The sequence below is a fragment of the Macaca thibetana genome, chromosome 2 (genome assembly GCF_024542745.1).
Source record: "Macaca thibetana thibetana isolate TM-01 chromosome 2, ASM2454274v1, whole genome shotgun sequence".
Classification (NCBI taxonomy): Eukaryota; Metazoa; Chordata; class Mammalia; order Primates; family Cercopithecidae; genus Macaca; species Macaca thibetana.
Window position 1 is genome coordinate 134011327 of NC_065579.1, and position 25601 is coordinate 134036927.

The following is a 25601-nucleotide window of genomic DNA, read 5'->3' on the forward strand; positions in this document are numbered from 1 at the left end:
AAATATCTCCCACCCTCCATCTCTCGTTTGAGCTCCTTCTGCATTTTGTAGCCTTTCTTGTTTCTTCTATCTCATGAAGCTGGATGAAAGACCCCAGTCCTGAAAGCACCTTGTCTGCTCACTGAACATCAAAGAGGTCAGCATGGCTACAGTGGAGTGAGCAAGCGGGAGAGAAAAAAAGAAAGGAGATCAGAAAGGTAACATTGGGCCAGGTTATGGAGGATCTGGTAAGCTTTTACTGTGAAAGTTGGTGCCATTGCAGTTTTGAGAAGACACCTGACACTCTTCCTGCTGAGCAGTATCAATTTTCCTTCCAGGTTAGAGGCTTCTCTTGCTTTCTGGTTCCTGAACACGGGGAATGCAAAGTGCCCTGATGGTAGCCATGGCTTGTAGTTCAATGAGATCCTTGTTGTATCCACAGAAAGAGAGCATCCCATTGGGGATCAGGACCTCCAACTCTGCAGAGCTCAGAGTCGCAGGGATGGGAGAAAAAAAATCCCAGTGAGTCAGTAGGAGTAATAGTAAGTGGGGCTACTTCTACTTCTACCCCTTGGTTCCTGAACCTGTATGTTCTTCCTACGTGGGGACACGTCTGACATCTCTAATTGAGTGCATATACTGCATCCTTATAGATGGCCCCATCTTTGCAGGAAATTGCATCCAAGCTGGCATTTCAGCTGTGCCTTCAGTAAGTCATTTTCACCCTTTTATGAGGCCAGCTGCTTTGGGTTCATATTGTATGAGATAATACCATTGGATTCCATGATCATGGCCTACCCCTGCACCTCCTTCACTGTGAAGTGGGTCCCCTGGTCAGATGCCATGTGGTGTAGGAATATATGCCTGTGCATAAGGCATTCTGAGAGCCCTCAGACAGTGATGCTGCCTGAGGCTCTTGGAGTAGGAAAGGCACAGGTCAAAATGTTATCTACTTCGCATGTGAAGGACAGTTGGCTCCACTTTTTGGGTGTGATGAATAATGTTGATATGAACATTCATTTACAAGTTTTTGTTTGCAAATGTTTTCATTTGTCTTCATATATACTAGAAGTGGGATTGCTGGGTCATATGGAAACTCTAACCTTTTGGGGTTTTTTGTTGCTGCTGTTGTTTTTTTTTAAAAAAAAAACAAACAAATAAACAGGATCTTGCCCTGCTGCCAGGCAGGAATGCAGTGACATGATCACAGCTCACTGCAGCCTCAACCTCCTGGGCTTGAGAAATCCTCCTACCTCAGCCTCCAGAGTAACTGGGATCATAGGCTGCTACCACGCCCAGGTCAGTTTATTATTTTTTTGTAAAGATGAGGTCTCACTATGTTGCCCAGGCTGGTCCTGAACTCCTGGCCTCAAGTGGTCCTCCTGACTTGGCCTTCCAAAGTGCTGGAATTATAGGTGTGAGCCACCACTCCTGGCCTTGTTTAACCTTCTGAGGAATTGCCAGACTTTTCCAAAGTGGCTGCACCATTTTACATTCCCACTAACAATGTATGAGGCATCCAATTTCTCCATGATGTAGTTAATTCTTCCACTTCCTTTAGAGTAAAATCTCTTCTCCTTTATCAGGCCCAGCCTACCCTCAGCCAGGTTATACTGAAACTTGACCCTGGTTATAACCCGGCAGCCACAAGAGGATGTGGAGGCACTTTCTTGGGGTTGGGAGGCTGTTGTTTTTTTTTTTTTTTTAAAAAAAAAAAAAAAAAAAAAAAGCTCTGGTATATGCAGTATTTTCCCCATGTGGAAACTACTGGTTCTCGACAGGGAGGCTACCTCTGCAAGCTCCCTCCGGGGTCCCAAAGGAGTCTGCAGAGCCACATTTCACAGGGCCATCCATCTAGATGTCGCTGCCCCACTTTTCAGGGTCCAGGCCCCATGTTTTTCCAACCAGATTCCTGACTTTAGCATAGGAGACTACTTTGGCTGAGCATCCAAACATCTGTAGAGCTCTGGGTTCTGACAGTTAGATCATCAGCCTGCCGCTCGGCTGGGCCTGCTCTTGCACAGCAGGAGAAGAAGACTTCTTTGCAAGCTACCAAAGAGGCCCTCTGGCTCTCACACTTGGTTCTCAGCTGTTTATTAAATGCTCTCAGTTTCTCATTATCCCTTGTAGGAGGGTCAGTGCAGCTTGGTAATAACCAGCCAATTCCATTATCCTTTCATTCGTTGTTCCTGTACACTTTTCAAACTCCTGAGTCAGCATGCTGGCGCAGGCATTCCTTTTCACCTGGACATTTTCCCGGGTCACTGCCGGTAACATTTTTAGCAGTTGGGCCTTGTGCCCGAAAATAGTCATACCCTACTCAAGATGGGATCCTTATCATCAGGCAGGCAGTGGGTGACCCAGTCCCCAAACTCCACTTTACCACCTGATTTCTCAGACCATTCCCACTACCAATTGTTTCAGTGTGGTTCCTCTTAAAAAGAGATGCCAAGATGTCATTAAAATGCAAGAGAAAGCCAGGCATGGTGGTGCACCTGTAGTTGCACTTGAGCCTAGGAGTTCAAAGCCAACCTGGGTAACAGCAAGACCTCACCTCTAAAAAGAAAAAGAAAAGAAAAAAAATTAAAAAGGAAAAAATGAAAAAGCAAAAAAAGGAGAGAAAAGGAAAAAAAAAAAAAAAAAGAGAATAAAAAAAGAAAAAGAAATACAAGAAATTTTAATGGGGCCGGCGGGGGGGCATAGAAGTCGCACCTGTGAAACCCCAAGGAGTGAGGGAATAGGAAGCAGTCAGAAGGGAAAGCCTCCAAACTGAATACAAGTCTGATACCTGTAGAAGGAGGGAGGCAGGAAGGAACATGGAGGAGGAAAAGCCTCTGAGTCTGGTACTGCACTGAGAAAGTCTAGTCCGGGTCAACCAGAAGTCCAGAGCAAAGGCTGCTTATTAGAGGAGGTATGCATTGAGCCAAAATGGTGAGCCCTATTCTTCCCACAAGATTCAATCATTTGTTGGAGCTGCCCAGGAAAAGCGAGCGTGGCCTCAGTTGGAACACTGGTCAATCCCACGAGAGCTCTGCTGTGGGCTCTCCGTTGACTGTACACCTTGAGGCAGGGTCTGTCTTGGAGAGCAATCTCAGCCCATACTATAAGGCTGCCACACCGTGGCCAAGAAGGTCCTCCATGATCTAGCCCCTGCCTTCCTTTCTGATCTCTTCCATCGAACTGTCCTTTACTCACCATGCTCTGGCCATGGTATCCTTCTTACTGCTCCTGGAACATATCAAGCACAGCCCTATCTCAGGGTCTTTGCACTTGCTGTTCTTTCTACCTGCAATATCCTACTTTTTTCAAAGCTGGCTGTTTCTTGTCATGTAGGTCTCAGCACAAACCTTATCTCCTCAGAGGAACCTTCCCTGATTGTCAAATGCAAAATAACCCTTTCCCATTCTGCTCTTTTACCTCACCTCTTTTATTGTCTTTATAGCACTTGTCACTACCTGAAATGACTTCGTTTATTCCTCTGTCTCCCCATGGGGGCAGCTATAGCATCTTTAGGATTCAATAGTGTAACCTCAATGGCTAGAACAACACTTGGTATGTATAAGTGCTAAGTAAATATTTACTGAATGAATGAATATATCATCAAATGAATAAAAACCTTCATGGTCTTGGTCCAAGTAGAAACTTGCTGCCTGACAGTGTTATGCTCACATAGACATTTGAAATGTGGCTTTCCATTTTTACGGTCAGGAGGGCCTGCAAGATGGATATAATAGTACTCAAGGATTGTATGAAGATTCTCATTAATTCATTTAACAAGTGTTTATTGAGTGTCAACTAGTAGCCAAGCACTATTCCAGGCACTGAGAATACATCAGTGAAAAAAAAAAAAAGATAGAAAAGAATTCTTGCCCTTGTGAAAATGACATTAAATAACTTAAACATGTGACATACTTACACATTGCTTGGTGCATAAGAATAGCTCAAGAGTTTTTAGTTATGATTATTTCTATTATCAACCCATTTAATATCTAAACTGAGCATTTCAAAGTAGTTTTTTTTTTTTTTGAAGGACACCTTCCTCTATACTTAGAGAGTGAAAGAGAGAAGTCCAAATAATTAGATGCAGAAAAAAATTGTTCCATATGGTTCTTTCTTTAGACTCTCTTCGGAGCCCTTTATTGGTGAAATCATGATTGGAAAGCCTATTAATTTAGGCTTTTTAGTTTTACTAGTTCACGCTTTAGAGAAAGTTATGTACAGAGAATGTTTCATTTTCGTTTGTTCATTTCCTCTTTTCTTTTCTTTTCCTTTTTTTTTTTTTTTTTCTTTTTGAGATAGAGTCTCGCTCTGTCGCCCAGACTGGAGTGCGGTGGCGCGATTTCCACTCACTGCAAGCTCCGCCTCCCGGGTTCACTCCATTCTCCTGCCTCAGCCTCCTGAGTAGCTGGGACTACAGGTGCCTGCCACCGGGCCCTGCTAATTTTTTGTATTTTTAGTAGAGACGGGGTTTCACCGTGTTAACCAGGATGGTCTTGATCTCCTGACCTCGTGATCCACCCGCCTCGGCCTCCCAAAGTGCTGGGATTACAGGCGTGAGCCACCGCACCCGGCCCTCTTTTCTTTTTCGAATGCTTCTGGTCTTACTTTCCCCACTCCTTGAAAGCACTGGGGTAGAGGGTGGAGGGCATGGGGAAAGCCTTCCTTAAGGAAAACGCAAAGAAAAGATACATTTTAAGAATACAGAGGACAGAAGCTGCAGACAACAGAATGATTAGTTTCAGAAGGCACTGGCACACTGTGAAAAACAGAACCAGGCTTAGAGGCTGCAGCAGCTCTGGGAGCTCAGCAGTGGACTTTCTTGAACTTCACTCTCCTGCTGTCCTGGTTCACTCCCCAGCTCTCCAAGTTCTGCTTTTCCCTGCACACTTATTTCTTCTCTTCCAGTTGGCTTGCCTTCTTCACCCTCTCCTCGTTGTCTTTTTGTCATTGTTGTTTTTGGCTTCACAGCTTCTGCTTAGTCACAGTTTCTGTTCCCAGCATGCTCATGACCCTTCATGGCCTCAATGCTACTGCACAGCCTCATTCAGCATCACTGTTTCCCCATTCACCCGCTACAAAGGGGAAGCCTGGTTTGCCCCGCTCTTCTTTCTCTCGCCATAAGACACCATAGACCAATAGGAAGCCTATGGTTTAGCTGCATTTGAGTCAGGTAGCTATTTCTGGTCCAATCAGTTGCAATTGGGTCAGGCAAATCTGTAGCTTGCATCAGACTCACTTAGAGGCCTTCTTAAAGCAATGATTGCTGGGGATGCCACCATATTCAGCAGGTCTTGGGTGGGACCCAAGAATTCACATTTCTGACAAGCTCCAAATGATGCTAATCCATACATTTTGCAAACTACTGTGTTCACAAAATAAGCCACTAGTTCTACCCCTTACTACCTGTGCTGGGTGGGGCACTTTTCTCTTAGCAATGCTAGCAGCATTGCAGGCATTGTGATGGACTACTCTAGTACAGCCTATAATTATTCTCCTCAAAACTTACCGTTTATCTTCCTGATGTTTCTGGACAGTGGTGTTCGGAGAGAAGGGTGAGAAGTAGCCAGAATGGCACCAAAAGAAATTTAGAGCAAGTGAAAGATGCTTTATGTGCCCTCGGAAAGAGAGAGGAAGAAATAATACCAGAAATCACAGTCATGAGTCTCTTTTAGAGCCTAGCTATCACAATGTTTGAAGTCTAATAAAATGAGGAAGAAAAATGATTCCCAAGTTTTTCACAAATGAGAGCTTAATTGTAGAGAGGAGATATATATGTGTTTGTGTGTGTATATATGTATTTTTTTCAGATGTTCATTCAATAGCAGTTTTACTTTACGTGTTCATTTTTTTTAGAAAATGGAATGTCAAGATGCTGCTGTGAGGCTGTGCATTAGCAAAGGAAACTGCACATGAAATCACATCAGCAGCACCTGTATATATTTGAAGGTACAAATATACATCACCTTTTCAGACTTCAGCTAGTGCTTAACATATGAGTGAACTCTCAATCCTTGTAATTACTCTGTGGTTTCCCGGGGGTCTGTGACTAAAGCTTAGGGGATCAGCGAGGAAGTAACTTCTTTCCAGGAAGAGTTACCTTTACTTAGAGCAGTCTTGCCTACTATAATACAAAGAGTCCTGGAGTTAAGAGTCAAAGATTGGACTTTGGGTCCTGGAATTTATTTAGGGGACTTTAGGTTTAGTCACAAAGCTTCTGTAAGCCTGAGTTTCCTCTGCTTGCCTACTTCATAACAGCGATCCATTGAAATCAAGCAGGCAAGTATAAGAAGGAAAATAAACACTAGATGAAATTATTATCATATTATTTTGCTTATAAGACAAATTTCTGTCCCAGTTTATGGTTTCTGAAATCTAGACGTATTTTTTTAAGCTACAAATGCCTATAATGTGGTAATACTTCCTCTTCCCTAAAAAAAAAAAGTTTTTAAAGCAGAGATATATGTTTTAGCAAATGGTCTTGGAATAAAGGAAAAATGGCTTTATATATTCCTCTTATTGATAAATAATATATGAATTCATTTTCTCTTTTTTTTCCTATCTCACCTGTAAATATGCCACCTTACATGATAAAAAGGACTTTGCAGATATGATTCAGTTAAGGTCCTTGAGATAGGGAGATAACCTGGATTATCCTGAAGGTCTCAATGTCATCACAAGCGTCCTTATAAGCAGGAGAACCCCTCCTGGCTGTGGTCAGCAAGATGCAACAATGTGGTCAGAAAGCATGGAACAATGCTCAGAAACATGCAACATTGTTGGTTTTGCACATAGAGGAAGGAAGCCAAGAGCCAAGGAATTGGGCGGCTGTCACAAGCTGGGCAAGGCAAAGGAACATTTTCCTCTACAGCCCCCAGAAAGGAACACAACCCTGGTAACACTTTGATTTTAGCGTAATGAGCCTCAGATCGGACTTCTGACCTAGGAAACTGTAAGATAAGAAATTTGTATTGTTTAAGCAACTAAGTTTGTGATCATTTGTAATGGCAACAAGGGGAAACTAATCCAAATATTTCATTTCCACCATCATCACTAGGTGCAGGCTGGAACTCAGAGGCAAAAGGGTCAACAGATGTGTGTCCTCCATCCTCTCGGCATCCTTTGGCGAGTCAGACAATGTGCTTTGGCTATGACACAGCTGGACCACAGTGGGACTGTGACCAGAGGAGGGACTCTGCCCCTCAACCTCTCACCACTCTCCATTTTTTGCCAGGAAAGTGGGAGAGTGGTCTTGCATAGGGTAGAGGTGGTGATAACCATTTGGGGCTCAGGCACAGATAGTCTGAGTTCAGATGTCAGCGTTAATGGGAATTTTGAAAAATGCTAACTTCCCTGACTTGGAGATGCCGGGGGAGTCTCTGAAACACCATGGGGGTCTCAGCCCTCCCACTGAGAGATAGGAAACCTCAGTTCCCAGCAAGTTCCTGGCCAACAACCCAAAGTTTTTGGAGTCATTTCCCAGACAATCTTTGTAGTTCTCTGGTTATATGTGTGATGTCTTTGTGCATGTAAAGCATAGCAAGGTGCAATTAATTCTCTAACTTCAGCATCCATCAATCACGTGGAGTGCTGGTTGGAACATAGATTGCTGGTCCCCACCCTGGGAATTTCTAATTCAGTAGATTTGAGGTGCAGGTTGAGAATTTGCTTTTTTCTTTTTTTTTTAGACAGAGTCTCACTTTGTCACAGAGGTTAAAGTACAGTGACACAACATAGCTCACTGTGCAGCCTTATGCACAACTAATTTTTTAAATTTTTTTACAGAGATGGAGAGTCTCACTCTGTTGCCCAGGCTGGTCTTGAACTCCTGGTCTCAAGCAGTCCTCCTGCCTTGACCTCCCAAAGAGCTGGGATTACAGGTATGAGCCACTGCCCAGTCCAAGAATTTGCATTTCTGTCCGTTTCCCAGGTAGTGCTGATGCTCCTGGTCTGAGGACCACAATTTGAGCACCATGGGAATAGTGGATAAGAGTTTAGGATTCAGGCCATCCTTGCTGCTTCCAGGTTGAATGATCTTGGACAGCTTACTTACATTTTGGAATTCTTAATTTTCTTAATCTATCAAATAGAGTAAATAAAACCCGCCTCCTAGGATTGTGATGAGGATTAAATATGATGATCTATGTGAAGGACTTAGCACATAGTAAGACCTTAATAGTTTCTATTATAATGTGTTACCATTATTATAATTAATGACAAGTTCCTAAGTAGCATACAAGGCACCAGAGGCACACCCATGGATAAGCCAACAGAGATGATAAATGTCCACTCACAAACCGCTCACCTCCCAACAGTGAGAGCTTTCTCCAAGTCTCCCGCCCATGGAATGTCATTTAACTTTGTAACTCAAAGGACTCCCAGAGGAAAGAGTCTGAATATAATGATTTACCCACAGAACAGAATGAAGAGGAAGCAGACAATTTTCAAATATTTTGTGAAAGTTTGTCCAACAATAGAAAGAGGAAACTCATTTGGGTGTGATGCAATGGCTACAGAAATGAATAGACGTAAATTGGGCCAGGAGCAAACTAATTTGGAAATAATTTCAGAGAAGAAAAAGGAACTATGCCATGCTCTTTCCTCTGGGAAATCTGACAAGAAAGTAAGAACTTTGGTTTTTTCTCCTCCTTGTTCTGGGATAATTGGTATCATTATGTGAAAAAAGAAAAAGCCATCCGTGGAAGGACCCCATTTTCCTTCCGCTATGAGGAATTCATTCTCTGGGTCACAGCAGCAGCAGAACAGGATAGGTCACTGGGAAACTAGGACAGTCTTGTGATTTCCCCCATGGAAAAGTGTTTCTTTCCTGGTGACAGTTGGGCATATCAATGGACAATAACCCAGTGGAATAAAACTGCTGTAATAAACAGTGAATTTATTATAACATAACATGTGTATAATACAGTAAGTAGCATTAGGACTTTAATCATGCCTTTGTTTAAAAAAAAATTTTAAATAAAGAACTAGGCTGGGCACAGTGGCTCCCACCTATAATCTCAGCACTTTGGGAGACCAAGGCAGGTGGATCACCTGAGGTCAGGAGTTTGCAACCAGCCTGGCCAACATGGTAAAAGCCCGTCTCTACTAAAAATATAAAATTTACAAAATACAAAAATTAGCCAGCTGTGGTGGCACATGCCTGTATTCCCAGCTACTCTGGAGGCTGAGGCATGAGAATCCTTGAACTCGGGAGGTGGAGGTTGCAGTGAGCCGAGATTGTGCCACTGCACTCCAGCCTGGGTGTGTCTCAAAAAATGAATGAAAGAATGAATGAATGAATGAATGAATGAATAACTGGAAAAGAGAATAGGTATAGAAAAGTTTGCTAAATGTATTTAGTAGTTGAAATCCCAGTAATCTGAGAGTCAACAGACTGAACTCAAGCCTGGGGTCAGGAAGCTCAGCCTCTCATCCCGGCATAGTCTGTTTGGTTGTGTGATCTGGAAGGATCTTTAGGTGTCAGTTCCTTACCAGTACAAGAAGGGATTGAGTAGATCACTAACATTTCTAAAACTTTCATTACCAAGTATCCTTTTATAAAAATCAGTTTTCAACCAAAAGACTTCACATTGTGAATAACTTTGTATAACCAGCTATTTAATTAAGTATCTTTGCTTGCACGGAGTAAAAACACATTAATAAAAATAGACTGTAGTATTAATTAATAATAGTTCTCATTTATTGGTACTTACTATGTGCTGAGCGCTTAGATTTCATGTGGTTCTTTCAACAATCCTGTGAAGGAAGTTCTATCATGATGCCAGGTGGACAGATGAGGGGAGTGAGGCTCAGAGAGTTTAAATGACTTGCCCAAGTCAGAAGTCTAGTAGGTGGTGTGGTAAACTGTGGTTTGAATGTGGGTCTTGAACCTCTGCAGTCTGGTGGTGGCACCTCACACAATGGTGGTGGCGTATTGCAACGCTCCAAATGGCTTGGGGTTGGATCTGTAAATTACCAGGAATTCAGACAATTTTCGGGACTGTCCACCCGGACATCACTCACAGAATTTCTCCTTCTCCATGGCGTCTGTGTTCTCCTCTCACTACCTACCTATCTTTCACAGTTCATGGTTACTTCTGCTCCCTCATCATGACAATTTGCCTGTTGCTCACCCAACCCCTGTGACCGAAAATTCAGGCCTCACAGTCATTTGCCCTAGTCTGTGTTTCACCACTTAAATCTAAAGAGCAGGAATTTGATTGACCCAGGGCACATTTTACATAAGGCAGTGCTGCAGGTTGTCAGGCATAGGACCTGAGATGCATCCTGAATGGTACAAAGTAAAGCAGGGTGGTCTGTGAATGGACCAATGTCCTTTAACAATTAATAATAGCCTGATGAGTCCAGGAGTTCTAGACCAGCCTGGCCAATATAGTGAGACCTCATCTGTACAAAAAACAATTTTAAATTAGCTGAGCGTGGTGGCATGCACCTGTAGTCCCAGCTACTCAGAACGCTGAGGCAAGAGGATCACTTGAGTCCAGGAGGCAGAGGCTGCAGTGAGCCGAGATTGTGCCAGTGTACTCCAGCCTGGGCAATACAGCCAGACTCTGTCAATAATAATAATAATAATAATAATAATAATAATAATAGCTACTACTTATTTTTGCTTTTTAAGTTAGAGGCTTTTTACCAGGATTTTCTCTTTATAGCAACAATCCAGTGAGGTAGAAACTATATTGGTCCCTTTTCACATAAGTAATTTACCTAAACTAGTAAATGGCAAATCCCAGGATTCAGATTCAACTTTTTTGTTTTTTGGTAACTACTTCATTGATAAATAACTGGGCTGAGTGTGGTGGCTTATGCCTGTAATTACAGCACTTTGGGAGGCTGTGGCAGGAGAATGGCTTAATTCCAGAAGTTCCAGATGAGCCTAGGCTACAATTAAAATATCAGCCAGGAGTGGTGGTGTACACCTGTAGTCCCAGCTACTGAGTTGGGGGCCGAGGCTGGTTGATCACATGGGCTGGGGAGGTTGAGGCTACAGTGAATTGTGATCATGCCACCTTACTCCAGCCTGGGGGAATGAGTGAGACCCTGTCTGAAAAAAGAAAAATTAACATGCTATACAACTCGCCCATTTAAAGTATACAATTCAATGATTTTTTTGATAATTACAGACTTTACAATCATCATCACAATCCATTTCAGAACAATTTCATCACCTCAACAAGAAATCCCATCCCCTTTAGCAATTTGCCTCATTTCCTCACAGTACCCCCTCCACCAACCAGCCCTAGGCAACCACTAATCTGCTTTGTCTCTATATGTCTATTCTGGACATTTCAAATAAATGGAATCATAGAATAAATGACCTTTTGTGACTGGCTTCTTTCACTTAGCATAATATTTTCTTTCTTTTTTTTTTTTTGAGATGAAATCTTGTTCTTGTCCCCCAGGCTGGAATGCAATGGTGTGATCTCGGCTCACTGCAACCTCCGCCTCCCGGGTTCAAGCAATTCTCCTGCCTCAGTCTCCCAAGTAGCTGGGATTGCAGGTGCCTGCCACCACACCCAGCTACTTTTTGTATTTTTAGTAGAAATACTGGCCAGGCTGGTCTCGAACTCCTGAGCTCAGGTGATCCACCCGCCTTAGCCTCCCAAAGTGCTGGGATTACAGGAGTGAGCCACCGTGCCTGACCCCCACTTATCATAATATTTTCAAAGTTCATTCATGTTGTATAGCATATATCTGTAGTTCACTTTTTATAGTTGAATAATATACCATTGTATGGATATTCCATGTTTTGTTTTTTAGTTGGTGGACATTTCTTTCCACTTTTTACCTATTACGAATAATGCTACGATGAACATTTGTGTACAAGCTTTTGTGCGGATGTATGTTTTCATTTCTCTTGAGTAAACAGATAACTAGGAGTGGGAAAATCTAGGCACTTTGAGTCTACTGTACTTATGGGCATGGTAAGCTTCTTGAAGTCTGGCCGGTCTAGGGTACAGATAGCTTACCAGTCAGTATTGTCTATATCTTTTTTTTCTTTTTTTTTTTGAGACAGGGTCTTGCTCTGTCACCCAGACTGGAGTGCAGTTGTGCAATCATGGCTCACTGCAGCCTTGACCTTCCAGGTTCAAGCCATCCTCCCACCTCAGCCTCCCCAGTAGCTGGGACTATAGGCATGTACCACTGTGCCTGGCTAAGTTTTGCATTTTTTGTAGAGATGGTATTTCACCATGTTATCCAGGCTGGTCTTGAACTCCTAGGCTCAAGCAGTCTGCCTCAGACTCCCAAAGTGCTGGGATTATAGGCATGAGCCACTGTGCCCAATTGGCTGTATCTTAACTTAATTAAAATTTCTAAGTGAATGAATTTTGCTTAATATATATAATTGAATATTAAATAACCAGGGTCACCTAGTTTGTTTATAATATTTTAAGGATCTTCATTATCACTTTAGAGACCCATAAATATGTTGACTACACATACCTATATAATAAATACATATATAAAGTATCCACTATGTGCCAGGCATTGTGGTAGGAACCCAAGAACCAACAAAATAAAAAGGCATAGTGTTGAAAATTATCCTGAAATCCACATGTGCATTCTAAATTCTACCCAAATCTCTTTATTATTGTATGCTTTATGTATGCCAATATTTGCTTAATATACTTCTCTAGAAGAGTATATCATCCTACGGCAAAAAGTCTTCTACACTTCCTGAATAGGCTTCTTCCTTATGGAGTAATGATAGAGGTCCATGATTTCTTTCACCCAAAATAGACCTTTAAGACAAACTCAACTGTTTCCTTATTTCACCAAGAATTTTTCTGTTTCTATTGCTTTTTTTTTTTTTTTTTTTTTGACAGGGTCGTGCTCTTCTCCCAGGCTGAAGTGCAGTGGCGTGATCTCAGCTCACTGCAACCTCAGCCTCCCAGGTTCAAGCAATTCTCCTGCCTCAGTCTCCTGAGTAGCTGGGATTACAGGCACCCACCACCACGACTGGCTAATTTTTTGTGTTTTCAGTGGAGACAAGGTTTCACCATGTTGGCCAGTCTGGTCTCGAACTCCTGGCCTCAAGTGATCCACTCGCCTCAACCTCCCAAATTGCTGGGATTACAGGCTTAAGCCACCTCACCCAACCTCTATTGCATTTTAAGTGAGACAGTGACACAAAATATGACTCATAATTTAATATCACAATTAATCAGTTTACTTATTAAGAGTTATTACATGAAACACATGAGAAGTGTTTTTCCTTTTCCTTTACCTTGTGGTATGGATTAATATGTTACCAAGTGCCACTCTGTTGCTTCAAAACATCATTCTAAAATAGGTTAACATTATAAGAAGTCTTTTTTTCCCTTTTCTTTTTAACATTGGTGCCTCTTCCCTTGTGATATGCTCTGAAAATAATTTAAGTGGAAGAGAAATAAAGGCCAATTTAATCTGAGAACCTAGTTTCTAATACTGATTTGGGGTCAGAATGTACACATTCTTCCTTTAAGAAAAAAAAAGTAAGGACAACAAACATAATACAAAGATTTTCTATTTTTTTAGGTTGGTGAAAAAGTAATTGTGTTTTTCCCATTGAAAGTAAAATCTGCAATTATTTTTGTACCAACCTAATAATAGCAACTTCTCACCCTACTTCTCTAACCAAGTGAAAATTTCCAAAACCAGATGGACTTAAACTCCTTTTTTTTTTTTTTTTTGAGATGGACTCTCACTCTGTCACCCAGGCTGGAGTGCAGTGGCCCTATCTCGGCTCACTACAACCTCCGCTTCCCAGTCTCAAGCGATTCTCGCCTCAGCCTCCCGAATGGCTGGGATTACAGGCGCCTGCCACCACGCCTGGCTAATTTTTGTATTTTCAGTAGACACAGGGTTTCACCATGTTGGCCAGGCTGGTCTCAAACTCCTGATCTCAAGTGGTCGGCCCACCTCGGCTTCCCAAAGTGCTGGGATTACAGGCATGAGCAACTGTACCAGGACCATTTTGCTTTTTCTGAAGGCCAAATGAGTGTTCAATAATACACAAGTTAAAAATGATTAACAAATCCCACCCCCCTTGTTTTTTTGGAACAAAATCTTGTTCTTCTGACCAGGCTAGTGCAGTGGCATAATCATGGCTCACTGCAGCCTCAACCTCCCAAGTAGATGGTTCTACAGGTTTGTGCCACCACACTGGGCTAATGTTTTTATTTTTTATTTTGTAGAAAGAGTCTCATTATGTTGCCTAGGTTGGTCTTGAATTCCTGGGCTCAAGCTCATCTTGGTCTCCCAAAGTGCTGGGACTGAATCCTTTTTTGGAAAGACCAAATCTATTTACATATTACCGCATGGAAATTTTTTCATTGAGCCTTATAACAATGTTTCCTCATTCAGGTACAAAAGAGTATATTCAGAAACTTAGAAAGAAAAGTCTTGATCTGCCTATGAGTGAGATTCTTTTGGAAATAACAATCTTTTTCTTTTAAATATATTTATTTATTTATTGAGATGGAGTCTCGCTCTATTGCCCAGGCTGGAATGCAATGGCGTGATCTTGGCTCACTGCAACCTCCGCCTCCTGGGTCTAAGCGATTCTCCTGTCTCAGCTTCCTGAGTAGCTGTGATTACAGGTGCCTGCTACCACGCCCGGCTAATTCTTTGTATTTTTAGTAGAGAAGGGATTTTGGCATGTTGGCCAGGCTGGTCTTGCACTTCTGACTTCAGGTGATCTGCCCACCGCGGCCTCCCAAAGTGCAGGAATTACAGGCCTGAGTCACCACCCTTATTTATTTTTGATTATAAGAGTACTATTTGCTGTTTGTTTATTTTTTCTAATAAACACTGATCTTTACAGAATGGTTAATTTGCTTTAAGATAGCCAATCCCTCCCTTCCCCTCCCTTCCTGTCCCCTTTCCTTTTATTTGGATAGACTCACTGTGTTGCCCAGGCTGGAGTGCAGTGGCATGATCTCGGCTCACTGCAACCTCTGCCTCCTAAGTTCAAGTGATTCTCCTGCTTCAGCCTCCTGGGTGTGTGTCACCACACCCAGCTAAATTTTTTTTAATGTATTTTTAGTAGAGATGGGGTTTCGCCATGTTGGCCAGGTTGGTCTCGAATTCCTGACCTCAAGTGATCTGCCCACCTTGACCTCCCAAAGTGGGATTACAGGCATGAGCCATGGCCGCCTTCTGTTTCTTAAGGTATTTCAGGTATTGAGTAAGACTTAGACTACTTTTAAATTAAATCGATGCACTTTCTGTTTCCTCCTCCTCCTCCTCCTCCCCTTCTTCCTTCTAAGCGGTAACACAGTTAAAAATTGAAATAAAAGGGCTTGTTTGGAGGAGAGTTGAGCAAAGAAACTACTTAGAAGAAGCTATTTCCCTCATTCACTCGCTATATTATATTCAACATAAATGTTTTAGTGACAAAGAATCATCTTGATAATATGACCTATAATGGAGAAATATTCCAGTGTGAATAGACAGGTGCCTGGATGGTGGTGAAGAAACCAAGGAAGATCAGAGGACCACAGCACCTAGCTGTTTCCTAGGTCACATCTACTAGGTCTGCAAACTATTACTTGAAAGAAGAAACAAGGAGGGAAATGGCATGAAAGACCAGCTAATGACAATAACCTCTGATAAAAAAGCAGCCAGTCTTCTTTGTCATCCTCTAAGCACCATGTATGAAATTCATCTGTAGGAAAGGTAGTGATCAAGAAAAAGGCAGAGAGCAAAAGTACTTTGCATTCTGTTCAGTCTTTTTAGTGCCTAGTGTAGCACCCGGTAGGGTAGGTAGGTACCCATTCAATATCAGTTTAATAATGACAGACATGCAACCAACAAAATGTTCTTAATAGCTCCCTCTACCCTATTCCTCACCACTCCAATCCCACTTCCCTGGGCTGACCCTACCTAAATGATCTGTTTCATAAAGGATTGACTCAAATTCTCTCTCTGAGTTGAACTCATCACACAGGTTACCTATATCCTAAAGCTAAAGTTAGAGGGGGAAATATTACTTAAAAATCTCAAAATAAAATTAAGTGGAAGCAAAAGAAAGCAGTTAATTTGCAAGAGTCTACACTGATAGAGCATGGCAAGTGAAAAAAGCTGTAAGTTCACTTCACTGGTAACTGAATTACATAGTGGAATTCACTGCCCAGTTTAGTAACTAAGTCTGTTGATCATTAAAAAACTTTCACAGGAGAAGGGAAAGATGAAGCCTGCAATACTCAAGTTTTCCACTTCCTTTTTGGAGATGGAGTCTCGCTCTTATTGCCCAGGCTGGAGTGCAGTGGTGCGGTCTCGGCTCACTGCAGCCTTTGCCTCCCGGGTTCCAAGATTCTCCTACCTCAGTCTCCTAAGTAGCTGAGACTACAGGCATGTGCCACCTCACCTAGCTAATTTTTGTATTTTTAGTAGAGATGGGGTTTTGGCATGTTGCCCAGGCTGGTCTCGAACTCCCGACTTCAAATGATCCTCCTGCCTTGGCCTCCCAAAGTCCTGGCATTACAGGCATGAGCCACCGTGCCTGGCCTTCCATTTCCGTTTTCTTATGCATAATTCTTTTTGCTTTTCTGGTTGATTTGAAAAGACACTAAGAAGGAAATACTGCAACAAATACAATTACTCCTAACTTGGAGACTGACACAAAAGTTGCTTAGTTATAGTAAGTAGCTTGTTCTGCATTTTACCCAAAAAGCCAAGAGTAGATTTTTCAATCATTTGTTGAAACATGGCTATCACCTTCAAAAGTAAAAAATAATTATTTCTCCAGCATAACTGTAAAACTATCACAAAAATGGGCACCAACATTTCTATGAATGTGGTGAGATTTTAGATAATTTTTTGAATAAGATAGGTAAGTGTAAACATAAAAATATATACTTTTTAGATTAAATGGGCATGCATTTTATTTATTTATTTATTTATTTATTTATTTATTTATTTATTTACTGTGAGACAGAGTCTTGCTCTGTCACCCAGGATGGAGTGCAATGGCACGATCTTGGCTCACTGCAACCTCTGCCTCCCGGGTTCAAGGGATTCTTGTGCCTCAGCCTCCAGAGTAGCTGGGACTACAGGTGCATGCCACCACACATTTTTGGAGAGTGAGTTTCAGATACCATGAGATTTTACTTCAAAATGCTTTAGTATACATCTCTTGAGGACAAGGACATTTTCATACATAACCACAATGCTATCATCACACCTAATAAAATTATTTACAATTTTTATAATATTCAAATTGTTACAGTTGCTCAAAAAGTCTTCTATAGATTCATTTTAATGTTTCTTTTAATCCAAAATTCAAAGGTCACATGTTGCATTTAGTTGTAAAGTTTGTTTCAGTCTCTATTTTAAATTTAGTTTTTAATTTGTAATTGACACATAATCATCCATATTTATGGGGTAAAATGTGATGTTTCAATGGATGTATACATAGTATAATGATCCAATCAGCATAATTACCAAATGCATCACTTTAAACATTTGCATCTAGATAATCCTCCTGCCATATTTTTTTAAATGACACTGATTTATCTGAAGAATACAGGCCAATGGTCTTGTGGAATGTCCTGCATTCTGAGTTTGTTTGAGTGCTTCCTCATGAACATTTTTGGCAAGAACATTTCATATGTGATGTTGTGTACTTCTTATAGAATCATATATGTATGTAAATAGTGTCTAGTTGTCCCAGTATTGCTGGTAATAAATTTGATCACATGGCTATGTGGGTGAATCATATGGGTGATTGCCATTATCTCTTTACTGTAAAGGTCCATTTTTCACTTCAGAATTCATGTGTGATGTATAGAGTGATTTTTAGGACCACATACTCATCAACATTTTCCCCACATTTGGCATCTATTGATAAGCTGCCTAATTTATTTACTTATTTATTTTTTGAGACAGGGTCTTGCTCTGTTGCCCAGGCTGGAGTGCAGTGGCACAATCACAGCTCGCTGCAGCCTCTATATCCCTGGGTTCAGGTGATCCTCCCACATCTGCCACCCAAGTAGCTGGGACTACAAGTGCATGCCACCATGACCACCTAATTTTTGTATTTTTTGTAGAGACATAGTTTTGCCGTGTTACGCAGGCTGGTCTTGAATTCCTGGGCTCAAGTCATCTGCCCGCCTCGGCCTCTCAAAGTGCTAGGATTATAAGCTTGAGGCACTGTGCCTGGCCTATCTAAATAAATCATTATACTGGAAGCTGCAAAATGGTGATTTTCTAATGTTATTATTTCTCCTACATGTATTAGCTGAATTATTCTGTAAGGAAGAGCTTTATGTTTTTCCTTTGATACGCAGATTTCATTTCAGTTTAAACACTAAGATAAGACAAAAAAGCCTTTCCCAAGATTTCTTCAAGTCTCCAGATCTAGCTTGTCTACTAGAGCAATTTAGGATGACAGTCTTGCAGGTGGGAGGCAGGAGATGGGGTAGTTAATAATAGACCCCTGGCTCTGCATGTTTTACAGGAAAATAATGAATAAGAAAGTAATAGTTCTCTTTACATGCTTACATGATTCTAGACAATACTGGCAGCAATCATCAGAGATGGTATAGCAGCTACTTCCATAAAGCATAGAGTACTAGGAACTCCTTAATTTTTGCATTATTTTGTAGTTATCATGCTGCCTTACAGATTTTAAATTATTGACATTTTGTCCATGTTCCCTCTACTCACAAGGTGACTGACCAGCAGTTTCTTCCACACTTCAGAGATAGGATAACAAAAATAGGCCCTCTTGCTGTGTCTTCTGTCATTCTCACAGGACATCTAGAGCCTGGATTCAGAAAACATCTTACTTTCTATAGCTCCATACCAAATTGTCCTCTCTCCTCTCTCCTGCCCTTGTCCGAACAGCAACTCCACTTTTTCCATGTCAAGTAGCGTTGATTAAGTGTCTGCAGGTCATTTCTTCTGGTCATCTTTGTAAGTTCCAATTAGCCAGTAAGTGCTGAATGCTTACTCTGTATCCAGAACAGAACTAGATGCTACAAAGGGTCCTATATTTAAAGGACTTAGTCCCTATCTTCAAAGAGGTTATCTGAATGGTGAGATAAAAATCACCGAAAAATGGAGCTGAAAGATAATCTAAGCTTGTGGGGTTATCTGTGAATGGTTTTTAGAGGATTGGTACAAGAAACTTAAAGAACTGGTGCAGAAATTTGCAGTATCTGTGTTGTGCTGGGGCAAGTGTCCATGGATTTTATGAGTTTCAATGAGGGTTGTGACCCTATCCCTCCACCATAAAACATTAACAATGACCAAGAGAGACAAGTTGGACTAGCTATACAGTAGCTATTTCTCTTTGCTGATGTTTCCCATGGTCAATGGTAGTCCATCACGCTAGAAAATACAGTGTCAGCGCCAAAATATAGATTGAATTCTATGATTGGGTTTTGGACATTCTTTCTTGCCATTTAAACGTGACTTAGCGTTATTAATTAAAGCACTCAAGGCTCATCGTGACATTCATAGGTGATTCTGTTCTTTTTAATTTTTTACGGGTACATAGTAGGTGTATATATTTTGGGGTACATATTTTGTTACAGGCATGCAATGTGAAATAAGCATATCATGAAGAATGGGGTATCTATCCCCCTCAAGCATTTATTTTTTGAGTTACAATCCAATTATACTCCATAAGCAATTGAAATCTTATGCCTGAGAGAAAATTGGGAATAGGGCTGCCGCACTAATCTGAAGTTTGGTTTGGAACTGAGTACTGTATCAGGACACATTATCTTCATTCTTGTTGATAATGTTCTCTTTCTTTAGTATAGCTAGGGTGAGTTTGCAAAGCCCTTTCATGTCCTATGACCCACTGACCCAGTGAGATTGACAAGGCAAGGATTGTTAGTATTACTTTATTAAACAAAACAAAACAGGATATAAATGGTACAGCTGGGTGTCAAAACGATTTTCTCCAATCCCTTCTTTCTCCAGCTTATCTTGCTCTCTTAACCAGGGCAGCATTTGAGGTGAGCTTCTAGGCAGATGAATTCAGTTATAGTTTTCAGCTGTGTACTGCTGACAAAACATGCTTCTATTTTAGGTCTTCCGTGGAGGTAGGCTTGAGTGCTAGTTTTGGACTTTCTTCAGACTTTTGCTCAGTCTATGATACTGTACTGACCTTGCAAAGCCCTTCTAGTTCCCTGCATGAACATTTCAAGGGCAAAGTCATAAATGGCCATCTTAATGGGCTGGTCATCATCTCAAATTGTGATCCTAGGAATCAGATTCCTGGTTTTCTACATCAGTCCTGCATAATATGATACGATATGATAGAAGCTACATAAGTAATTTTTAATTTCCTAGTAGCTATATTAAAAAAGGAAAAAGCAGGTAAAATCAGTTCTAATAATCTATTTTATTTAACACAAATATCCAAAATATTACCACTTCCACATGTAATCACTATACAAATTAAGATATTTTGCTTTTTTGTACTAAGTCTTTGAAATTCAATGTGTGTTTAACATCTATTTCACATCGCAGAACTAGCCACATCTTACGTGGCTAAATGGCTAGCAGTCACTGTACTGGAAAACACAGGGATAGAAAATTCTTCTAGAAAAAAATACAGTGAAGAGAAAGCAGCTCCTTTCCCTCTACTGATAATGGAGAATGAGTTAGGCAGTGATTCTTTTATTCTGACATTAATCATCATAATTTATCAGTCATACATCATCATAGAGAACCTCTTCACATCACAGCAAAATTAACAAAATTACTTTCCAGTGACCTAGTGAAAATGGAAGAGGTTTTCATGGGGGAAGAGATGAGAGGGGGTGAATGAGAAACATTTCCTTTATATGGCAGATGCGGGAGTTTCTTGATGATGGGGAGAGCTTCTAGACCTTACAAAATGTTGAATAGGATGATCCATACACACAGGCAGAGAAAACAGGCTATGATAGAGATGGGCTACAAGGTGTGCATGCTCCAAAAATATGGTCATGTATCCTGCTATATGCCTGACAAACCTTCCATTAAAACATCTTTTTAACAAACTTTTTTTTTTTTACACATCTACTAAAATGTGCGGAAAGAAGAGTAAGTCCTTCTGAGTCAGGGGAGGTAGAGAGCACAAGCATGAATAAGACATAGATGCTGCCTTCAGTGAAGGTCTCCAAGGGAAGACAGTGGATAAGACAGGTAGGAGATAAATGTCCATTATATGATGAAGATGAAAATTGTCCAACTGGATCTTCAGAAAACCCCTGTTAATATTCCATTGTTTCTGAGTTAGAAGCACATGAAATAATTACCCTTCACTATTTACCAGTTACATAGGCATACACTGATTTGTTGAATTTGCTTGAAAAGTAGAGCTGAAGATCCTTTGAAAATGGAAGAAGTTATCATGGGGGAAGAGATGAGAGGGGGTGAATGAGAAACATTTCCTTTATATGGCAGATGTGGGAGTTTCTTGATGATGGGGAGAGGCAGCTTAAGGTATTAGGCACTAGACTCCAGCGCCCAGTGACCAGGGGATAATGCTGAAAGAGAAGGGAGGGCAGGAGCGAATATCATGAACACAAACTTTGTCTATTTCAAGAGCTTTGCCCCTTCCTGGACTGGTATTAAATGCATATCTGAGCAGGTAAATGCAGTGCACGTGTTTACATTGGGGAGGTAGCGGAGAGTAGTAGTTTAGGTCTAGGGTTCAAGAGTCAGCTATTTGTGTGACTTTGGAGGAAGTAATTTAACCGCTTTGTACCCCACCACCCCCAGTTTTCTAATAAGTAAAAAAAAGTCTTAATAGGATTTAATTAGGTGCTATACAGAAAGAGTTTAGACCAATGCCTGACACATGGCATTCATCCAATAAATGTCAATAATTGTGATTCGTTTTGGCATTATGTCAGTAATAACTATTAGATATGATGCTCCTCTAATTTGTTCCTAAAGTTGCATAAGACTCGACTCTATATTAAGGAATCCTGCTAAAAAGTAGACATATTCTAATGAGAATCTCCTTAAGATGGCAAAACTGGGGCAAAGAGATGAAAATGACTTGCCCAAGGGCTCAGAGGCTGCTCCTAAAATGGGGAGAGAGGCTATTTAAGGCAATGGTGATGGATTTCCCCAAAGACAAGGGTTTGATACACGTAGAGTATGGAACCGGAATCCAGGCTGTACCACTTAACTCGAGGCGTCATTTGGGAAGTTACCTGATTTCTCTGAGCCCTGGATTGTGCACCTGCCAAATAGGTATAATAAATATACCTACAGTTGGTGAAACTCAATAGCATGAAGTATGAAAACTGCGTGTGGTCTGGGCCCAATAAAATCAGCCTCTCCATTGATTATTATCATTATTATTACTATTGTTATAACAGATCTTTAGGCGGCGTCAGGAAGTGCCTGTCTGGGATGCTATAATGCGTTTGGCTCACCACTATGCCCCAGCTCCTGGCACCCAGTAAACACTCAGGAAACGTTTGAGGAATGAATATACGTCATTTGAGGCAAGAGAGGGCAGTCGGCTGACTGCCTCCGGGCTTAGCTCTCCCCTCCTCGCAAAAGCCGGAGCCCGAAGCAGCCCGTAACCCGGGAGCCCAGGCACTACTTGGCAGCGGGTGAAACCCACCTCGCCCCAGTCGGAGCTGTTGGAGAGCGCCCCGCCTGGACGCGCATCTCTGTGTGAGCGGCTCTCTCCCAAGCCCTTATTTTTCTGGTTTGCGGTTTATTTACTTAAGCATTTACAGCTCCCAGGAGCAGAGGGACTGCTAGAGATAGGGTCAGGACTGAGGTCGCGGTATGTATTTTCTGCCTCCCAATCTCAGAGCCCGCAAGTCACAACACAGCTCCTTTATTTGTGCACCGGAGAGGTCTGCGTTTCTTTACCTCCTGAGGGGCGACAAAAGACACGCAACTCGGGCTCAGAAAAGTGCTCTCACGCGACTTGCCTGTGTCTCCGCTTGCGTGGACCGTCGCTCCCAGGCTTGGTTTTTCGTGCAAACCCGAGCAGGGCGGAGCAGATTAAATAAAGACAACCTCGCGCCTTTAATCCTTGACCGCAAACACTGGCGTTTTTGTGCCCCGGATTTCTGAAATTCTTGGCTCGGGACCCAAGGCAGGGGGAGGGTGGGCTTGTAAAAACTTCCCAAAGCAGAAATCCGAGCTCCTAGCCCCTCCCCGGCCCCAGTGACACCTGGATTCCAGGGAAGGGGGGCAGCCGGAGGAGAGGCGTCCCCAAGGGTTGCGGGCGCTTCCTAGGGGTGGTTTTGGATGGCAGGCTCCAAGACCTACCCACCCAGCCAAGGTACGGGACAAGCAGCCAGAAAGCCTCGCAGGACGCCCCTCCCCTGTCCCCGCGCGCGTCTATTTAGGGCCCAGCCCGGGCGCCCAGGGGGTTCTGGGACTTGTAGTCCCTCCTCGCTGCCTCAGGCGCCGCCACCACCCGGTACTCGGACTACATTGCCCAGGGAGCTTCCCGGCCTATATAAGACGCCCGGAGCCGCTTCAAAGTGCAGTAACCATGTGGATGTGCTGCTGAAGCGTTTCCTCAAGCTCGCTGGGGTGGGAGGAGAGGAGGAGGAGGAGGAGGTGGTGGTGGTGGAGGAGTAGGCAGGGGGTGGAGAGAGAGAAAGCGCACGCCGAGAGGAGGTGTGGGTGTTCCGCTTCCATCCTAACGGAACGAGCTCCCTCTTCGCGGACATGGGATTACCCAGCGGCTGCTAACCCCTCTCCTCGCCCTGCTCCCCCAAACCGGCGTGGCTCCCCGGGCACCAAGGTAGCGGCTGGGGCCGGGCAGAGGGCGCGGGGAGTTGGCACTGGCTCCCCCGGCGCAGAAGTTTTTGCCCCGGTCTCGGGGAGATATCGATGGATGTGCATGCACTTGGCATGCATTTGGGGGTTCCTTTACTGCGGGCAGTGTTTTTGGAGGAGCTCATTTGAGGCTTAAAAAACAAATATCCTCGACTCTAGTGCGTGGCTTTGGGGGCTCCCTATTCTGGACTGGTGTGGCATTCCCCCAAGTTGGAAACTGTTGCTGCAGCTGCAGGAAATAGGTTTTTTTTTTTTTTTTTTTTTTTTTTTTTTTTTTTTTTTCGGAGAGAGGTTGTGGGGGTGTCATATGTGAGCCTGCTCAAGGAAATAATCTTTCTAAAAATGTAGCCCTCTCTTGCGCTCCATGGTTGGGAGAATAATGCATGTGTGGGGGGCCCCCGTGGGGAGGGTTTTTAAAAACGGAAGAAAACCGGGGAAGCGGTGAGGGATGAAGTGTGGACGAAGCTCATGTCCAGTGAGGATGCGGGCTTCGGATACTTGGCCTCCTCACCGGGAAACAAGTGCTTTGGGATCTGCCAAACACTTCCCTTAGTTCCAGCCTCCCTCACGTTCGAAGTTTGTGCGTGCCTAGTCTCACTTGTCAGTTACATCCTGGAAATAAGAGTAGTTACCTGTAATCGTCGCCCAAGCGATCCCACCAACCTGCCTGCCAAATTTGGAGGGTGGGGTGGGGAGGGGTCTCCCCAGGGAAGGAGGCTAAAGAAGTTGGAAACTTGTAATTTGGAGCACTTCTGTTAGAGACTCATCTTCCGCGGTCTGGTACTCAGTCTTCTTTCTTTCTAAATATTTAGGAGCGACTACAGAGGAGCAGGATTTGCACCCCTCGCTGGGCTTGTTTTGGCAACAGAGTGCCTGACCCGGGTCAGGTGAGTGTGGAAGCCTGAGTGCTATAGTCAATAATGAGTTTTTGTCCTAAGCCTATTTTAAGTTCTATCTAAATCGCCAGTGAGGTGGGGGGTAAGAAAGAAAAAGAAACTCCGTGGCTCAGCCTTCAAAATTTGCCTCTGCCTTTGGTGAGGGCTTTTGGGAGCAGAGGTCCAGTGGACTGTCCGTTTCTTGGACGTAGCTCAGAACTGAAGGAGCCTGAAGGTTTATGAAAGAGGCGGGGGGAAAGGCCATTAAATGGAGCAATAAAACGGCGGCCCATTGCCGGTCTGAAAAGCGTGCTGATTATTTAAATTCTAAAGGACGCAGTGCATTTCATATGCCAAGATGTGTAAGCAATATTAACTGCTTCTCTCCTTCAAAAAATAGTCACTCTTTTCTAATTTTGAACGTGTGCTTAATCAGAGTAGGTTGGATTGCAAGAAATGAAAGTGGTTGCTGCAAGTTGAAAGAATTAGAACTTTAAAAAGGGAAGTGAGTTACTGGAGCTTAAGATAGTAGCATCCAGCCCTTGACTCGAGCCACCTGAAAGTCAAGGAATCTGGCAGGGCCCTGTTGTTTTGGGGCCTGTGGTGGAATGTGAGCTGAGAGCAGCATTTATCTGTAAACACAACAGTTCCTATTTTTTCCCCAAAATGGTCAGACTGCATTTGAAGAGTGGGAGGTTTCAGCGGGTGCACGTACATCACTATTGCTGCAGATTTGGCCATCAAAAGTTTTTTCTCCTAAAATGCTCAGGAACATGGTAAATAACAGGGTAACAGAGGTGGGTAGGGGTGGGTGGCTGGGTCTTTGTAACTTTTATAACATTCTAAATATTTAGCTGTTCCCTGGGCTACAATCTTTGGGCTTTTCTAATGAGAAAATAAAAGTCAGACACTTCATTATAGTGGTATAGTGCTTTTGTTTCCTGTTGATAAGATCCTTAGGAGTACTGGCAGAGTGAGAAG

General features: G+C 42.6%; 1 protein-coding gene across 10 annotated transcripts in view; it reads left to right on the forward strand.

Moving 5' to 3' along the window:
* The first annotated feature begins 23446 nt into the window (after positions 1-23446).
* ITPR1 (inositol 1,4,5-trisphosphate receptor type 1) overlaps positions 23447-25601 on the forward strand; it is a 354798-nt gene continuing 352643 nt past the window's right edge. For 7 of the 10 annotated variants that reach the window (XM_050778575.1, XM_050778582.1, XM_050778576.1 and 4 more), the window contains exons 1-2: positions 23462-23710; positions 24558-24632. The gene's annotated coding sequence lies outside the window, so the exon portion shown is untranslated. Of the gene's footprint in view, positions 23711-24557; positions 24633-25601 lie in introns of all 10 variants that reach the window. The other 3 variants (XM_050778583.1, XM_050778584.1, XM_050778574.1) reach the window with 2 other exon arrangements.